This window comes from Montipora capricornis, chromosome 6 (genome assembly GCF_036669925.1).
Source record: "Montipora capricornis isolate CH-2021 chromosome 6, ASM3666992v2, whole genome shotgun sequence".
NCBI lineage: Eukaryota > Metazoa > Cnidaria > Anthozoa > Scleractinia > Acroporidae > Montipora > Montipora capricornis.
The window spans coordinates 8,131,866-8,138,198 of NC_090888.1; the positions used below are offsets into that span (position 1 = coordinate 8,131,866).

Here is a 6,333-nt window from a genome sequence, read left to right on the forward strand (position 1 = left end):
GCTGGGGAGGAATGGAGATTCCTTGTATGTTGGTGTTAAGTTGTTCGAGTAAAGCAAAAAGTAATCGCTTGAAAGAACTCTTGGAGAGTAAGATTCGCCGATAAACACGCAAGACACAAACGGCTGCTCAATAGGAGCCACCACTCAATGAAAAAGTCAATGACCCACAGCAACACGTTCTCAATTTCTTTTATGTTTTTCTCGGCACCTTAATTATTAAGAAGTTTTATGAATATTAATTAGGTTTTTGAGAACTCCAACCACAGATGTATCCATGGATAAGCCGCGCCCTCGATTTTTGGCTTCAATTTTGTGAAAAAAAGTGCAGCTTATACATGGACGTTTACGGTACATTGAGTGACATTCCCATTGTCAGACGTTATACACCAGGAATGAGAGAATATAGTGGTAATTATAAGGAGATGTCTGTTTAATAGTTATTGATTGCATTTGAATTTAGTTCATCGTCTTCCTTTAAATTAAGCCTGCTACATACGGTGAGGAAAGAGCTGAGCAAACTGCCTAGCCTCAGCTCTTTCTCACATGCGGGAAATATTGGTGAGAAATTTGCCTTGTGAGGCAGTGAGTATAAAATCAAACACGTTGGATATCATCCAATAAAAATGATATCAGTGGGTCAAGATGGTGTCAGCACTGAAGTCAGGTGGGGGTGCCATTTATTTTTATTGGATGCTTGATTGACCAAGCTCAGCTCGATTCTCACTATGGCTGCATGCGATGAAGCATTTGCCTCAGGAGGTCAACAATATCCACATGTTTGATTTTGTGCTCGCAGCCTCGCAAGGTGAATTTCTCACCCACACACATGAGGAAATGGCTGAGCATTAATTAATCACCTGACAAGGTAGTCTGCTCAGCTCTTTCTTCACCGTGTGTAGTGGGCTTTACTCTTAACAATCTCTATGTTTTTTATGTTGTCACCAGATCAGTACAACGGGAGCTTCACAGTTTGAGCACAGTGCCGCCAGATTAAAGCGTAAAATGTGGTGGCAAAACTGCAAGGTTTGTTTTAGATCCTTGACCTACATGTAATTATCAGCCATCAGACCAACTCTTGAGCTCATTTTCCAATAAGATGTGACTAATACAACTGGTCCACCATTTGACAGTTAAAGGGATATGTCACGCACAATGATGTAATTTCATGACACCCAAAATGCCCAAAAAGTAGATTGAAACATTGCACCATGTAAAACTGTTGAACAACGTAAAAGCGATAAAGCAACAGGAAAGAGAACATGGATGGACACAAGTGGACAAGATTGAAATGGATCGCATTTGGGTAATCTTGAAAAAGGCAGCTCAATGTTTTTCAAGTTTATGGCAAGTCATGCAGGCCAGTAGAGAAGGTCGTTTTTTTTTTTCTCAGAATCATCTTGTTTGTGATGTACCGATGATTTTATCAGTGAAGGAATTCCACATGTATTCACCATTTTTTAGTTTTAAATTTGTTATTAACTAATACTGCCCCTTAAACACCCAAAAATAATGTGACATATCCTGTTTAATGTGTTTTAGTGTTCCAGAGAACTTAAAGAGGGTCTAGTGGGGTTGTTTAGGCCTTTGATGCATAGTCTGTATCCAGTACTTTAGAACTTTTAGTTTGACATGAAGTCCATAGTCCATAGTCCATAAAGCTCCATTTGCAAGCTCATTCATTGCTATATTTAATTAAATGTCATTGTCGATTGGAAGGTATTGTCTCCCCGATTAGTAGGGCAAGTGTGCCTGGCTATAAGCAATGAGACTTTAATAAAGTTATTATTATTATTACCTGTGTTAATTTTAGCTTCTATTGTCTCTTACAGATGTGGATAATTCTCATTGTTGTCATTGCCGTAATTATTGCGGCCATTGTCAGTAAGTTTTACACTCAAATGTTTCTATTAATTGCATGATATACTGCTGCTAGCTCTTCGTGTAACTTTCAGTTCCTACATGTATATTACATGCAAAAGGTTTATATTAGTTGTACATTCAATACTTTACTTGGACCTTAAGTGCTACAATGTTGGCCCAAGTGAGTTGTTCAAAGGGTGGATAACACTTTCTCCCATCTGCTATCCAGTTGGTAACTCAATTTGTTTTGCTAGTGCTTATCCACTGGATATGTATGTAGCTCTATCCACCTTTCAAACAGGCAATGCTTGGCCAACAAGAGTTCAATAGACCTTTCCCAGTTTTGTCCTTTTGGTGCATAACCTTGAATGGAGGCCCCACCCCCAACACAATGTTGATCAGGAAGAGGTGTGGATAACCAGGCTATGTCTCATTAATGTTCTTTTGAGGGAAAGGAGAAGCAGTAAAATGAGAAGATTATGTTCTTCTGGGAAAAGAGGATGTTAGCTGAGGGAAAGGAAGGTCGTTGGCATTCCTGAGTTGGGTGGACTTGCTGAAGTCTTAATTAGCTAGTGAAATGGTAAAAGACTGTGCCAAATGGATTTTGATGTCCATTCTTGTCTTATTATTTGTAGTAAAGGGCATTGAAAAATATGCATATACATGTAGAAAATTGCTTAACAACCAGATTGCTGACAACGTCATTATTTTGCAGTGGAAAGATGTAAATGTTGAAACACTTGCAAAACTTGGAGCAAATAATGACATTTCAATGAATGTTTGATTAATGAAACAATGGAAACCTTCCTGTGTAGGGAATTTTAGGAGTTGGAGCTCCTGACTATTTTTAACTCTCTCCTTGGACTACTAGGAGGATAAGCTGTGCCAACTGGTCATTAATTTTTACATCACAGATGAATAGCTAGCCACTGAAGTGAAATATTTGATTTCTTAAATTCTTTCCTCTTTTGTTAGCCTTGATTGTTAAACATGGCAGTCAGGTTTACTGTAAGGGAAGGGGAAACTTGAGAAAATAAACTGATACTAAGAATTAAGAGCAATAATTATTCTTAATCCTTCATTTATCTGCCTATTGAAAATTAGCTTGGTAGACACAATAGGACTCTATTTGTTTATTCAATATAACAGCACAATCTGTAGGCAACATTTTCTTAATGGACTTAGCTTTGGATAGTACTCTCTTATGTATCGTTTAACAACAACAATATTTTTTTCTCTCTGTTCTTTTATTCTCTTTCCAGTTTGGGTGGTTGTAAATAATCAAGATTCAAGCAGTCCCAGCTCTACTTCCCCTCCGGCTACTACGAAGAAGCCATGAAATTAGACCGTCAAGTCTAGATTATTCACCAACAAGGGAATAACAGCTTTTTACCATTGAAACATGATTGTTTGTACATACATGTAATGCCATTAGTTAGCATTGTAGTTTGGTTCAGGAGATAACTTTACACTGAGTAATTTTTTTATGTAAGAGCCAGTGCCTGCTCTGACTGGACTTGGAAATTTAAGGATTGTCATGATGTTGACTGAATTAAGGTCAGAAATAATCTTGTGCTTTCTTAAGTAATCAGAATCAACTCGCCTGTAGCTGATACTTAACCCATTCATCCCTAAAGCAGCTAGGCTGCCCCCACTGACACGTAAAATCGTTTGGCATTAGATGGTGTAAAATCCGCAAGTCTCGCTCTCTGGACTCAAAGAGGCAAAGGGGACATGACAGAGTTTTTGAGTGGACCTAGGTGTTGTTAACCGGGCATTCACCCCTAAAGCAGCCCCCATAGCTGCGTAAAATCAGCTGGCATTAGGATTAATTGTCCCAAATAGATTGATGTTATATCAGCTTTAATAGCCATTAAATAAAATCACCTTGAGTCTAGGTGAAAAAATAAATAAATAATAAAAATAATAATAATGATAATAATAATAATAATAATAATAATAATAATTATTATTATTATTATTATTATTATTATTATTATTATTATTATTATCTCGCAGATAGTATGGGCACTGTGATTGGCTAAATTAGCAGGCTGTATATTCTACAGTATGGCCAGCTGTATGGAACAATAAATTTGAATTTTTTGATAAAACATTCTCAGATAGCAAGTTTTTTCTGTTGTTTACATTACATAAACTTGTAAAATCGTTTGAATCTTGCAAGCAGCTATTTCAAAAAGCCAAGAAGATTTATTTGTCTTTTTGGATTTTGATGCAGCAATCTTTGTGGCTGTTGAACCTTCCGCTTGACTTCAACTAGTTTTTTTCCCCCGCACCTGATTCTCAGAGATATAATAAATAGCTTACTAACCTTGTTTTCTTGGTCCATACTGAAAGTTACGAATCCTCAGTTTTTCCCATTGATTTATGGCCCACGCAATTTGCGCTTGGGCCATAAATCAATGAAAAAAAAAACTTGTTCTGTAACTTACATTATAAAGAAATGTTTTATTTATCAGAATCTGTATATCTGATGCAGATATCTCTTCGTGTAAAGAAATGTTTCTTTCGAGATTCTATGTTAAAATATTTTGAATCACCAAAAATAACAATTGTACAATTCAACACTTATAAGACTCATTAATAATTCATGCTGGGAAAACAAAAGAAGTGTTTTATTAATCAATATCTGTATATCTGATTCAGATTTCTCTTCATTTACATAAACGTTTCTTTCGATTTTACCTGTTAAAATGTCTTGAATCACCCAAAATACCTAGTGTACATTAACACTTAAATGCTGATTATTTCATAAGTCATATACAAAATTATATTTGCCATGTTAAGGACAGTGCCTACTAAAGGTATTTTTGCCCCGGTTTATGATTGTGTAGGAACTGTAGATCTTAATAAGTGTTATTGAAATCCAAAAAAAATTGGGGGTAACCATGCATTTTTCAAAGATAATTGATGAATAATATTTGTAAAAAGCTTTATAATACAAAGCATTGTATGCATGGTGTTCTTTCTCAAATTGAAGCTTTTAAGCTAACCCTAACCAAAAATGCATGGTTATCCCCAGTTTTCTTTTTAGAATCCAAGAGTACTTACTAAGATATACTTCCTCCGGTTATTTTTAAACTGCGCAAAAATATCACTCCATCAGTAAGCATTGCTGCCGATAGGAAATCCGAGATGCGCAGAACGTATGCGCAATAACGATAGTAGGCGCCGTCCTTAATATTGGGTTTAGTAATATTAAGTTATAAGTGGTCAGTTCAGAATACAGCTGCAGTATGCAAGTTAACGAAGCCAGTTAATTATTTTACTAGACCTAGTAGTCATAAGTATTGAATTTCGTCTTTAATTTAATATGTTCTCAGGCTAATTTTCAAGGTGAATATAATTAATGGGTTTTGTTATCTTTCAATGTCACTTTTATAGCCAAGTTATAAATCCCCTAAAAGCGTGACACAAGATGTGCTAGTCATGTAGTTGTGTTTTGTGCCAGAAACACATTTTTTTAAATTGTGCCAGCTGATCCAGTTGGCGATGATAAATTAATATTTGTGAAAGCATTAATTTTCAGGGTTCTTTCTCAAACTGATTTTTTAATACTAAATATTATCAGAAACCCATAAAGTTGAAACGTGTAACGGCCCCTTGTGTGCTGCGAAACAAGCTTCTGAATATTCAACTTGCTAAGTACCATATTTGGAACAACAAGAAAGAGGGGTTTCCAAATATGGTACTTACCATTGAAACATTCAACCAATCAGTTTGCACTGAATATTCGGAAGCTGTGAACGCGCGTTACTCATTTCAACTCTTATGGGTTTCTGATATTATTAATTGTCTCCTATTGTGTGACATACGTTTTGTATCGTTTCCAGACATCGGCACACAGCTAAATTTTTGTTGTTTTCTCTTACATGTGCAAAATTATTTGAACCAAGTTTATTGTCTTTGATGAGTCATCGATAGCTTTTAAGACTTGCACATCCAGGTCATGACCTGGGTGCGTTGTAGAAACAAGATGTTTTCTATTGCATTACATTAACTGTAATGAGAATAAGAATAACATTATTACTTTGATATGGTAATTAAAAGTGCAGGCATAAGAAAAGTAGTTGAACCAAGAAATGTGTGTGAACATTGCTTGGTTCGTTTTTTCCAGTGATCCATTGCAGAAGATGAACAGCACATATCTGTGTTATAACTGTACATAAATTATCAGGGTCACCCGACGTCAATTTTCGGAAAATATCTGTTCGGAAGACGATTTGAGATCTAGAATTTTCGGAACATTTGTTGTAAACTTTCTTGCTTGACTGCCTGTCCTAGGATTTTCGAACATCTAGAAAATGGTATAATTGCCTATTTTGCCCTAAAAAGGTCATCTAGAATTTTTTTGAGCCTTTTTTCTGGCTGAAATTTTCGAAAGGGTAAGTTTTGCACCCTATAATTTTCGGATCACTAGACTTTCAGCTAGGAAATCCGAACAGATGAAAA

General features: G+C 35.9%; 1 long non-coding RNA gene across 1 annotated transcript; it reads left to right on the top strand.

Moving 5' to 3' along the window:
• Positions 1 to 944: 944 nt before the first annotated feature.
• LOC138051431 (uncharacterized) lies at positions 945 to 5,947 on the top strand. The gene is made up of 3 exons (XR_011132801.1): positions 945 to 1,023; positions 1,830 to 1,881; positions 3,123 to 5,947. It is a non-coding gene; the product is annotated as an uncharacterized lncRNA (long non-coding RNA).
• Positions 5,948 to 6,333: the final 386 nt, after the last annotated feature.